Source organism: Mytilus californianus, unplaced genomic scaffold (assembly GCF_021869535.1).
Source record: "Mytilus californianus isolate M0D057914Y unplaced genomic scaffold, xbMytCali1.0.p SCAF_19, whole genome shotgun sequence".
Classification (NCBI taxonomy): Eukaryota; Metazoa; Mollusca; class Bivalvia; order Mytilida; family Mytilidae; genus Mytilus; species Mytilus californianus.
The window spans coordinates 7,131,334-7,145,875 of NW_026262667.1; positions in this window are offsets into that span (position 1 = coordinate 7,131,334).

Here is a 14,542-nt window from a genome sequence, read left to right on the forward strand (position 1 = left end):
TTACACGTTTCATTGTCGAGCCACTGTAAAAGGATAAATTTACGCACCCCGGGTATGTTATGAAATTGAATTTTAATGAGATCTTAACTCAAAGAAAGGGTTAACAAATTGCATTGGATTTTTGTAAGATATTCTGCAAAGGTTAATGTAGTTTACAATGAATTGAAAAGATTGTTGAAAAAATATTTGTTCAAAGTATCTGTACCAGACAACGCACATTTTGTTGTTTTAGTACAAGATAATTTTGTGATTTTAAAGAAGACCAAATACAAACATGATAAAAATGAAGAAAGAAAACAACATAAGTATACAAAAAACGCAAAAAAAAAACAAACAATATAGCGTTCTTTTATTTACTATTCTATACCTCATTATATATAGTATACATGAAAAGTTTGAAAATATGAACGGAAAAGAGTATTAAAAAAGACGGTTTCAAGTAGATTTAAATACTTGCCCTTTCGGATCATCTTAAATAAACCTGCATGGCTCTTGTGTGGTTGTTCGTGTTGCTAGAACTTCGTTTTCTGTGTAGTTTTATTTAGTGAGGACTGTTGTCTTTTTGACTTTTTTTTTTGTCTTTAGTGTTGCCTGTCTTTCATACACTTAAGAGTTGATGGGTGTCTGTCTTTCATCGGTGCTTTGCTTTTGCGCCAATTGGCATTTCATTTGCGCCAAAATAATCTTTCATTTGCGCCACAAACTATATTTCATTTGTGCCAAAAATAAAACATTTCATTTGCGTCAATAATACAGGTAAATAGTATAAAAATAGTTTTATTCAAAATAGACTTTTAATAATAACTTTAAAACACAGTTTTCGATTGTATAATAAAACATATTCCTCAAAAATAAGTCATCGTAACCATAATGAAAGCACTATACACTGATACGTTCTTTATAAAAGACTTTTCATAATAATGTTAAAACACAGTTCTGTTATAAATTAACGAGATCATAAAACCTAAAAGAAAGCACTATACACTGGAGTAAAACCAAAAGTTTGTTCTGACACAAAACGTGTAAGCAACGGCTCAGATGTATACTAATGTACACTGGATAACCTATATGTATGGTAATAAAAAAATACAGACTTATTTCCTCTATATAAAAATAAGGAGATGTGGCATGGTTGGCAATGAGACAACTGTCCACCAAAGTTCAAATGAAGTGGATGAAAGCAATTAAAGGCAAACGTACGGCTTCAAAAATGAGGAAAACCCATACCGTATAGTTGGCTAGAAACAGCTCCGACATGAAAAATATGAAACATTTCAATTGAGAAAACTAACGGCCTGTTTGTCTCAGAATTGACATTGTCCATCTTGACACCTAGCTCAAACATGAGAACACTATATAGTTTTAAACCTAAGTGACTCAGTTTTATATTAGAAATGAGTATGAACTTACTTAGTTACCCAGGGGGAATACTCTAAAAAAAAATCTTATTCACGATGTAGCAATGAATATTTAAACTTTTCCGTTATATGTTACCTGTAAAATGGCGCAAATGAAATATAACCTTGTGGCGCAAATGAAAAATTGGTGCAAATGCAATGCGCCCGTCTTTCATACACTTAAAGGTTGATGGGTATCTGTCCTTCATACACTTATGGGTTGATGTGTATCACATAAACAGTGAATATACGTGATCTTGATATATCGCCTGTATATCTGATGTATATATTGGCAATGACCGATCAAAAATAAATGCAGGTTGGGTTTTGTTATATTAAATGACAAATTTGTGATGGCGACAGTCATATACTTAGCCCTTTAAATAATACTGAGGTATATATATTTGATATTCCTGGTAAATGGTCAATTTCTCCTGTAAAAATTAAGATTTTTGGACTGAAAAGACGCTCGAATTTTTTCTGAACTTAACGTTCCACCATAATAACGATACTGTCTTCTCATAGAATAAGAAGGTAGAAAGTTTGGTGACAACATTGATCTCATACTCCTCAATGGAATTAAAATAGAGGATACCCAAAAAATATTCAGTAAGGTCTGCTTCATATATTATATCTTGAATGATTTTCTACTTACAAGGAAGCTATAGTGAACAATTAAGAGGTTTTTTAGTTGAAGTCATTCCTTCGAGCATTTGATGGACGAAGTAGATTTGCTTGACCATATGAAATTTTTGCGCCACAGAAGTCCCCGGATATAAGTGCCGTATTTTGTAGCCACAATCCCGTTCCCCCTTCTTCGTTTATAACACCAACTTATATCAACGGAATTTAACTTCTCATTAGCAACACGTGGAGAGGAGACGAACTGCTTCCTTTTGAGAACATGCATGCACTAGAATTCTAAAGCAGTTTTCTGGGGTGTTGCCATTATGGTGGAGGATGCGATATAGAAGTTCAATGACTTATCAATCCATGTTCATGTATATGTTGGTGAAATGCAGGTATGCCCTTAACGTCATACCAATTACAAAAAGCGAAGAAAAAAGACACCAAAAAATCAAACATATGCACATCCACAGACATTACATGCATTAAACATTATTAAATGATATTTGTATCTATACTGGACGAAAGATCTCCCTTAGTCATGCATAGTCACTGGCTCTCCTAGCACAATTTGTATACAAATCATTTGATAATGTTTAATGCATGTAATGTCTTTGGATGTGTATATGTTTGAATTTTTTGTGTCTTTTTTCTTCTCTTTTTTTTGTAATTGGTATGACGTTATAGGGATTTTGTTTTAGCCACTAAGATGGCCATTCATACGTTTGTGAAATGACTGTTATGACTTATAACAAATAAATGCGTTTTTACATTATAGAATACATATACACATTCGAGTGTGTGGTTTGCCAGTTACGTGGTAGAGCAATGTGTGGTTCACCAGTTAATACATTGTATAGACTATGTATATAAGGTGTTCAATTTAAAGGCGTTGCTGTTGGACATACAGATTTTGTTTGCAAGTAATACATTTCAGATGAGTATAGACGAGAATTGATGGCGAAACGTGATTTTGTTTTCAAAACGTTCACCAATATACCTGCATTTCACCAATAAAGTTTACTTGAAATCGGCATGCGGTGTTTCTGAGATGCCAGTTAGTGTTTAAAATCGTCAGACCATCGGAAGATAGAACCATTTTAACTGAATTAGTTAGTGTATCACGCTTTAGTCCGTACTGTTGAAGGATGTAAGAACCTCTGTTTCCCGTGTTAACGTGGAAATCATATTGGCACCAGATTGATTTTGGATCAGTAAGAGACACAGCGCAGTGTACATTAAAGATTTTGGATGAATGGACACATGTGGATGGTTTAAATACAAAGACACAGATTGTACAGCGAAAACATTTACATTGTTTATATCTTTTGGTTGAATTTCTGTACCAACCATATGAAATGATCACAACGTCAATTTAGATTTTTTCTCAAAAACTGATATTAAACTACTTTCTTCAAATCTTGAAGAGTCCATCATTGAACTCTTAATTAAAATCGCAAGTTGTGACTAGAAAACAATTAAGAAACGATACAGAAATAAAACAATTACTCCGTCAATTTGCATCTATTCTGACACGGGCACCAGGCGGAATAAAACTGTCAACAGATTCACATATCATTGTAAATTTAATTTAGTCACATTAATGATTTTATAATGAGAAAAGTATACCCTTGCCCATATGGTCATTTTGGTTTAATGAGCTCCGCCCTTCTACTCGATTATATGGTTTCTCTGTATTCAATTCATTTGTTTAATGTGTAAATTAAGAGTTATATTATTACAGCATTACAGTTATACGATTAGCGGATCAATGAGTTTTTAATCTGTCAAGGGGGCGTGGTACAAGTGATAAATCGGATATTAATTTTATACTAAAGTGTAACTCGATAATTTAAATAAATATTTGCACGAATTATTTATTATTAAATACAGTAAGCTAAAAGATTCCAAAAGGCAATCGATATTTGAAAGGCGAACTTTTGATATTAAATACACACTAAATTTGGTAAAGCTAATATTTTTGGAGGGCTTAGCAGTGCTATCTTAAAAATGAAGCGTTCATATATAATGGACTAATAATGGCCCCAAAAAATAAAAAAAAACAAAAGACGAACAGACAAAAAAAGAATAGAGAATAATGGGATGTTAAAATATAAAGAATAGAGAATAACGGGGTGTTAAAATTAAAGAATAGAGAATAATGGGTAAAAATATAAAGAATGGAGTAAATGGCTTAAAAAATTAAAGACAACAGAAATGAGGGACCCCAAATCCTCTATAGCATCTAAATTAATGAATAGATTATGGAAGATTTTAGTCATAATGCACTGAATAGATATGAGGTCAAATAATTAATACAAGCCATTTTCACACTTATACTAAATACCCTCTGTTAGATAAAAATAATTGTTTTGCTGTTTGTCAGATGTTAATTTGATAATGAAACGAAAGCGCTAGAAAGGTTGTTGGTGTGCTTCAGTACTCGCTTAATTCTACGTACTATACAATGAAAACATCAAAACAAGGAAATTATCAACCTCCGTCCTTTTATATACTGAAAGTTTACGGAAATAAAGACAAAAACAAAGAGGATGAAATTTATTGTACACAAGTAGCCATATTTCCCGTTCTTACATTATCTTACTTAACATCTGTTAACCAACGCTTCCGGTTTTTGTTTTAACAATGATATAAAACGGATTCAGTGCTCAATAAAAACCACAGCATTTCCCTTGGTCCTGGAATTTATAATTTATGGAAAATGATCACTAAAAACAAAAGAAAATCAGGAAGATTTCATTACATTTTTTTCTTAATTTTGCTTTATCTAAGCAGTTAAAGGCTTTTTTTACTATTATCAGTGTGTATATAGATATATAACCTGCTTAGAAGTCTTTGAGATTGCATGCTTGTATGTCCATAGGCAGCATGCAGTTTGGCATTTTATGTTTGTTTTTGCCTTAATCTTTTAAATTCGATCGGTCATCATTTACATTTTTAATGTGTTTTCGCATATTTAATGAAGTTTATCGGTATTGCGAATAAGATTGAAATTCAGTAAATGTATATTTGACATGCATTGTTTTTGTGACTTTACTTCGATATCATGGTTTGGTGTAATCTTGAAACCCAAAAACAAGATATAGGAAAAAAAGTCTACCATATTTTTTATTTCATCAGAAACTATTTTTCTCTATCCAATTCACCATTTCTTATTTGTGTAACAATATATTCTATAATTGAAATACATGTTTTTTTTTGTAAAATACGACACAACACCTTGAACTCATAGAAGTTTAACGGGGGATTAGTTTTGTATAGTTGTAGTCCTGTTTGATCGCATAGTGCTAAACAGTCTGTTGAGTGTATATGGCACAATGATTAGGGCAATCATGTTTCCAACAAAAATAAATATAATAATTTAAACTAATAATGAGTTTGGATTTTTCATACCTCTGACGAAATGATAGCAACTTAAGAACCTTATATGGAGTTTCCATGCCATAGTACAAAAGTGATTCAGCTGGAACAAGATTCCTGGATTATTGGGATGAATGCATATCCTATAACAATACAAGCTTTAATATATTATGTTAATAAACATTTAACAATTTAAAATATAAGATATAACTTAATCGCCGATCGTCATTTTCGGAATTGAAAAAAAATTACGAGTACATACTCATATGATGCTTAAGGGAAAAAAAATACCAAAAATTTGAAGCACGTGTGTAGAAATTGTATAAAATGATTTAATATATTTCTATACCTCAATTTTTTTTATGATAAAGTCTCAACTAATTTCCATTTGTTTCATGCAAAAAATTCAAGTAGAGCAAAATTGATAAGTGTCATATTTCAAAACAACAAAAGGAGTTTAAGAAATGTTAAAAAGTTAACACACACACATATATATATATATATATATATATATATATATATATATATATATATAAATCCTGAAGAAGATATGGTATGATTGCCAATGAGACAACTCTCCACAAGACCAAATGACACAGAAATCAACAACTATAGGTCACCGTACGGCCTTCAACAATAAGCAAAACCTATACCGCATATATTGTAAGCTATAAAAGGCCCCGAAATGACATATGTAAAACAATTCAAACGAGAAAACTAACGGCCTGATTTATGTACAAAATAATGAACGAAAAACAAATATGTAACACAGCAACAAACGACATACATATATAGCGATATAATATTCGCCAAGTAGTATGTAGTAAATGTCTTTAATTCTGTAAGTCATTAAATGGAATTGGAATTGATTGTTTCAATGTGGGTTTATCAAAACTTAATTGACCAACGATAAACATTTGATTACATTTACAATGGTTGTCGATTGCTTAACGTTCCATCGCAAATATTTCATGCATATTCAGGACGAAAACATATTTTCAATATATCAATATAGGTATAGAAGGTTCTGAAAAGGATTAAGGGCTAGAATTTCGACTGCAGCTGAGTTCACGTTGGTTATAGGGACAGAACCCTTACATCAGACCACTAACAGACCCCTCACATAGTTGTTGCAAGGGTTCTTTAACGTGCAGATAGTATGACGCTCTCACACGATGCTTCGGATTTAACGTCCCAACTCCGACTAACTCTTATATGTTTAGGTTTCAGACTGAATATTTTTTAAAGTCAAAAGCATCATTGGACGTGAGAAATTTTAGTTCAAATTTTGAAATATTTTTATTACTTGCATTTCCTTAGTTAATCAAATGTTAATCCCTGTACTGTTCTATATCGGTCATCTGGAATTTTTGATGAGCATACTAATGGACTAATTTAATCATCTAAATTTTAAGTCAAGATAATCATGTAACTTATATTCTTATTCCTAAGCCTTGTATGGCATTTCTTATGGTTGTCCCTGCTCTTTAACGTTCATCTATGTTTAGTAGATTTCCAATTATATAAATAAGTAATTTCCGTGTTTTGATTGGAGAAATTAAATAAATAAATTATTTTCAAAGAAAATGACATATGGTATACATTATATTAGTGTTTTGTGGAGTGATTAGAGCTAGGGAGTCTACCCCCCCCCCCTTTTCTCAAAAAAAAAAAACGCCCACACACTGCAGTTATCAATTTCCAATGTTACTGGAGATAATATTACTAAAAAAGTTTACCAAAAACACCGAACTCCAAGATAAATTCAAAAAGGGGAAGTCCATAAAACTGACAAAATCAAACGTTATCAACCAACGGAACGAGTGAAAAAACAACTGGCCTATTCCTGACTTGGTACAGGCATTTCCCAAAGAAAATGGTGGGTTAAACCTGGTTTTATAGCTAGCTAAACCTCTCACTTATATGACAGTTGTTTATAGTTCCGTTTTAAGAAACATGTGGTGCGCAATACTATTGAGTTTAAAAATCATGAAATTTACACTAAACTAATTTTTACGACTAGTTAGGAAGAAGCGAGTGGTACGTGGATAAGAATAGAGAAATGTCCATGCTAAATCAGCTCCCCCCATACCAGGCTTTTATATTTATATATAACCGTCAATAGGTATTTAAAAAGATGCAATGTCCAACTTGTTTCTCTCTTGTATAGATGTCAAGATTGGAGTGAACAGAAAGTGTGATGTCGTCACTTTAGGATGTTTGTATTTTTAAGAAAACCAAGAGCGTACAATCGAAGCAATGATGACTGGGACGGTTGGTATTATTCTCGGGGATGATATCTCCGAGTATATAATATACTGCTGTCGAAAATATTTAGATAATAAAGACAACTTGGCCATTGGCCATATATATATATATTATAAACTCCTAAAAAGTGTACAAAACAACACCAATACTAAAAAAAGGAAACAATAAATGTAATTATCTATAAATATTTCGGATAACAGATATCCTTCATCAGTATGATTATGATGTAGAATGAATCATATCAATCTTTTCTGATTTAACTATAACAATCTTGAAATTTATACAATTAAAACCGAATATATATATATATATTCCAGCCCCGGCCGGGGAGGAAGTAAAGAATCAAATCTACTCTAAAATGGTTAGGTTGATTTTCTAGGCACTTTATATATATATATATATTAATTAATTATAAAATCCATTTTGTTACATCTTGTGATCCGTTTATTTGGCAATCGTCAATGGCAGTCAGCAGGGTTTAAGAACATCAGTTGTTCGACCTGCTAGTCAAATGCGTTTTGTTAAAATATACTTTTTTACTTTTTTGGTCTTTTGGAAAATGTTGTTTGTGCTGTATTTAGACCCCTCTACTAAGAAATTTGTTTTGCATGCACACGTATAAAAATTGCGGTTTTTATCCAACGCAATCATAGGTTTGAACGTTGTTTTCAATTTAGACCTGTATATATATATATATCCTCGGACATTGCTACACTAACGATTGGCTAAAGATATCTCGGTGTACTGCTACATTGACGACTTGGCTAAAGATATTGGGACTGCTACACTGACGACGTGGCTGAAGATATCCTTAGTGGATTGCTACATTGACGATTGGCTACAGATATCCATAGTGGATTGCTACATTGTTGACTTGGTTATAGATATCCTTAGTGGATTGCTACATTGACGACTTGGCTAAAGATATCCTCAGCGGATTGCTACACTGACGACTTGGCTACATATATCCTTAGTGGATTACTACATTGACGACTTGGTTATAGATATCCTTAGTGGATTTCTACATTGACGACTTGATTACAGATATCCTTAGTGAATTGCTACATTGACGACTTGGTTATAGATATCCTGAGTGGATTGCTACACTGCCGACTTGGCTACAGATATCATTAGTGGACTGCTACACTGACTACTAGGCTACAAATATTCTTAGTGGATTGCTACACTGATGACAAGGTTACATATATCCTTAATGAATTGATACACTGACGACTTGGCTACAGATATTCTTAATGGATTGCTACACTGACTACTTGGCTACATATATCCTTAGTGGATTATTACATTGACGACTTGGTTATAGACATCCTTAGTGGATTGCTATACTGACTATTTGGCTACAGATATCCTTAGTGGTACACTGACGCCTTGGCTGTATATATCCTTAGTAGATTGCTACACCGAAGACTTGGTTACATATATCTTTAGTGGATTGTTACACTAACTACTTGGCTACAGATATCCTTAATGGACTGCTACACTGACTACTTGGCTACAGATATCTTTAGTGGACTGCTACACTGACTACTTGGCTACATATATTTTTAGTGGATTGCTACACTGATGACTTGGTTACATATATCCTTAATGGATTGCTACACTGACCACGTGGCTATGGATTTCCTCAGTGGATTGCTACACTGACGACTTGGCTATAGATATCGGGACTGCTTCACTGACGAATTGGCTGTAGAAATGCCCGGTGGACTGCTACATGACTACTTGACTAAAGATATACTCGTGGACTGCTTCTCTGATGACTTGGCTGTAGATATTTTCGGTAGACTACTACACAGACGACTTGGCTAAATATATCTTCTGTGATCTGCTTATCTGATGACTTGGCTGTAGATATCCTCGGTGGACTGCTTCACTAACGACTTGGCTGAAGATATCATCTGTAGACTGCTACACTAACGACTTCTCTAAAGATATCCCCGATGATCTTCTTCACTGACGGCTTGGCTGTAGATATCCTCGGCCATCGCTACACTGACGACTTGGCTATATATATCCTCGGTGGACTGCCTCACAGACGACTTGCTAAAAATATTTGGACTGCTACTCTGACGACGTGGCGGTAGATATCCTAGGTAGACTGCTACACTGACGACTTGGTTAACGATATTCTCGGTGGACTGCTTCACTGACGACTTGGCTGTAGATATCCTCGGTAGACAACTACACAGACTACTTGGCTAAATATATCTTCGGTGGACTGCTTCACTGACGACATGGCTGTAGATATCCAAGGTATATTGCTAAAAAGACGACTTGGATAACGATATTCTCGATGGACTGCTTCACTGACGACTTGGCTGTAGATATTTTCGGTAGACTACTACACAGACGACTTGGCTAAATATATCTTCTGTGATCTGCTTCTCTTACGACTTGGCTGTAGATATCTTCGATGGACTGATTCACTGACAACTTGGTAATAGAGTATTCTTTATGGACTGCTTCACTGACGACTTGGCTGTAGATAGCCTCGATAGACTGCTAGACTGATATCCTCGGTGGACTGCTACACTTCCAACTTGGCTATAGATATTCTCAGTGGACTGCTTCACTGACGACTTACCTGTTGAAATCTTTGGTGGTAGACTGGTATACTGACGACGTGGCTATAAATATCTTCGATGGCTGTTACACTGACGACTTTTCTATAGATATCCCCTGTAGAGTACTACACTGACGACTTGACTAAATATATCCTCGTGGACTTCTACACTGACAACTTGGTTGTAGATATCCTCAGTGGACTGCTACACTGACGACTTGGCTGTAGGTATCCTCGGTGGACTACTGCACTGACAACTTGGATGTATATATCATCGGTGGATTGCTATACTGACCACTTGGCTATATAGATATCCTCGCTGGACTGCTATACTGACAATGTGACTATAGATATCTTCGGTGGATTGCTACACTGACGACTTGGCTATAGATATCCTTGGTGGACAGCTTCACTGGCGACTTGGCTGTAGATATCCTCGGTAGACTGCTACACTGACGACATGGCTATAGATATCCATGATGGTTGCTACACTTACGATTTGATTGTAAATATTCTCGTTGGACTGCTGCACTGATGACGTGGCTATAGATACATCGGAGGACTGCTACACTAACGACTTGTCAATATATATCCTCGTGGACTACTGCACTGACGACTTGGCTAAAGACATCCCCGGGAAACTGCTTTAATCCAACAGCAGTTCGTTGTCATATACATTAATTTGTATTTTACATCAATGTCAATGGTTTTTTTTGAAGAGTCTCAAGTGTATAGCAATGTACATACTGAATTAAGATACCATAATTTTTTGATAATATACAATAAGAACACCATTCTTTCATCGGTTTCAATTAACCTTGTTTCCGACGCACAAAAGTTGATGAGATTTTAACATCCAAATACTAAATTAAATAATGGTGGTCGCTATTTTATAGTGTACATATATTGCTTGGCAGTTTGCGGTAAATGTGTAGGACTCTGAAGTGAGATGATTTGACGCTGAAGTGCGTTTTTGGTCACGCTGAAGTGCGATGGTGTGATTGTGATGCTATATTGTTGATAGCTATATATACGTCGAAATGCAATGGCGGTAATGCTGAAGTGCGATTATTTTCAAAGCTTTTTATGTCGATTTAGAAGTCAATTTGTTTGCTAGAAGCAGTTTTTTTGGGTTTTAAATTAATAAGGGTCTGGTAGATAAACTTTAAATACTAAACGGAGAGTGAGAGGGGAAAGTTAAACTTCTGTAGCGGATTTTTTTCGAAATTTACAAAATTTTTCTTGTTCAAGTACGATGCAACGTGGCATTCTCTAAATACAAACGGGTCCGCAGACAGACTCTCCTCTCCATATAATAAATAATACGATAAACAAGGAACCAAGTAGAGATAAAATGTTAACGCAGAATTATGTTCACATACAGAAAATGAAAGAGGACAATCTCTCATTAGGTATACAACTGTAGCCAAGGACACACATGGACAATAACGAATGCAAATCTATATACTAACTATTAAACAAATCTACTTCTCAAATGCCTAATAATTGAACATTTGTAGATTTTAAACAGCCATCATACGTAATATAGGCCTTCGCACATCAGCGAACGGGCTATCGCACTTCAGCGTGACCTCATCACCCCCATCGCCCCATCGCAACTCCGAGTCCTACACACACACACACAAACACACACATAGAGAAAGACTGTTGAGCAGGTAACTAACGGAACATGAACTTTTTATTTTGTTGTATATCATTTTAGATTTTAAGGCATTTAGCATGTATATATTACATTTGAATTTCATGTGTATTTTACCCTTGTTTCACGTAATACTTAATTCCCGAAAATATGCGCAAAAATATTATGAATTATTTTGCGCGCAAATTTATATACTAGAAAGCAAATGTAACCCACTGATCAATACGTGAAAATTTAGTTAAGATAGTTCTTAAATGTCGAGGACCTAGAATATCGGGGTCTATTTCTTTGATGGCGACATAATATGCAATAGTATTTATACCAACATGTGACAACATTTTACTTTTATGTAGGACGGGGAAATATTTTTCCACATTTCCATACAAAGGTCACCTAAGTCAAGAAGGCTGTATGAGAAGGAAATTGCACGAAAGATGATCATTACACATAAAATGATACCACCTTTTCGGTGAGTGGGTGTTAATTAGTTCAGATTCGATCGCAGAGGGAGACTTTGTTCTGATTACGTATCCGAGCAAGAACGGAAACATCCGAAGTGTTATATTACAAAATAAGCCGGGAAAAGAAGACTTACGCCAAGTGGAGGTTTTTCCAGGATATTACATAATACACATCGGATTACAAGGCTTATATCAGAGATGTTTATTGTGCTTATTTCCAACCCGAAAAAAACCATCTATGATACGAGCTCCTGTGGACAGACGACTCGACCGACCTGCTTTGCTGCATAATTTGAGTACTAGAAAATAAAAAATTTCCGCATATAACATTTGTAAAAATGTGCAGGAAAAATGTCTGTTAATAAAGAATGGACACGTTTTCCTGTCGTGGTATTTGTATTAACAAGTTCGTGTTGACGTCCGATTTTCCCCCATTTTTCATGAATATTTCTGGTTATCAAAAAAAAAAAAAAGATCTACATAGTATTAATCTACATGTATAAAAAGATTGTGTAGCCAATGAAGTTCGGCCTTTTAACAAAATGTAAATTTCACATGGAGTATATATCGAGGTATTGATTTGGCCTGGCCACAGTGTTGACTTTAAAAAAAAATGTTATTATATTGCTATATTATTTTTTTTAATGGCTTTGCATTCAGTAAGGGCACGTCAATTTTAAAGGGAGCAAAAATGCAAAATGTTGGAAATCAAAATGAGTTAATAAAGAAATATTCTAATTTTGCACAGAAACGAAATAATAAAAAGTCCCTATGTCTTGATGCCAGCATTACACCCTGAAAAAGACTGACATTTTTTGGTGGTTCTCGGATAAATTTTCCCCGGTTTCAAAAATCGCAACCGTCACCGTAACGAAATTATATCATACATTCCTCTATTTTCAAGGGTATAACCGGATATTTTTTTTTCATTTCAGGAGCCTACATGATGGGAAGTGAAAATCTAATGCATCTTTGCTCAAATGTACATGAGTAACAAACTTTTCGGTTGTTCTCGATTTATTTCTCTCTGTTTCAGTCACATATATATATCACCATTTAAAAAAGGATCCAGTTCACATGTTAATTCAGCATCTTTTTATGCGTTTCTATCACTAGCATTGTGACGAATACAACTACAATTAAATAGTTATAGAGAGCATACATAAATATAACTATAAGGTACAATTATTACATGCATGTGTGAACAATACAATGAAATTAACTTGGAGGACTGACTTTCACATTTATAACTTTGATAAATTTACATAGTTTTTCTAATATTACAATATTTGATGAGTTAAACAGTTGATCAAATTTATAGATATTAGGGTTTGACCAACAGTATTTCGGTAAATATTTCTTTCTTTCTAACTTAAATGTTCCACAATTTATGTGACAAAAGTAAATATGTATATTATTACATAAAGAATAATACTTGTGCCAACATGGAGATATATTTCTGATCTAGCCCAAACAGAATTCCATATATTATACTTGTCCGATGATCAGATCTATCCATGGCCTTAGTCGTATTTGGCACACCTTTTCGGAAATTGTTGAGTTTATATGCATCTATGAAGCTTTCAGTCTTTTTTAAATGGATTTTGTTAATATTTTGGCTGTGCTTGTTTGGCATTACAGAACACAGTTTTATTTTGTGTAATACAATTACTCTGCAAAACATAAACAAAAACAAAGTTTATTTATATTCGTAAAGAGGAACAATTTCTCGCAAAATTAACAACTAATGTTCCATCTCATCAGATACTTTATTTCTTCCATGTAACTTAATTGTTATCGGGATTAAAATCCTACGTAAAGCATTGACATAATATACTATACATTGGGAGATTAAAATCATCATCATATTGGTGAAAATTATACAAATCTGTCATGGTATATGTAAGATATGTAGATTAAACAATTCTATTTCTTATGTTGGATTTTGTTGTAACAATGATTTATATAGTCTTATGTTCTTCGTCTCACACAAAAGACAGATGAGTTAATGTATGTAATGTTAATCAGGATATATACATTTTCTCTCACCTTCTTCTTTGTGTATTTCCGTGTCATGATTTTTTTATGATAATCTTTAGATCTACTTTTTTCTTTTGTGAACATTAATGATTCTCCTCTATCAACACGAGTCTATACTCATCCT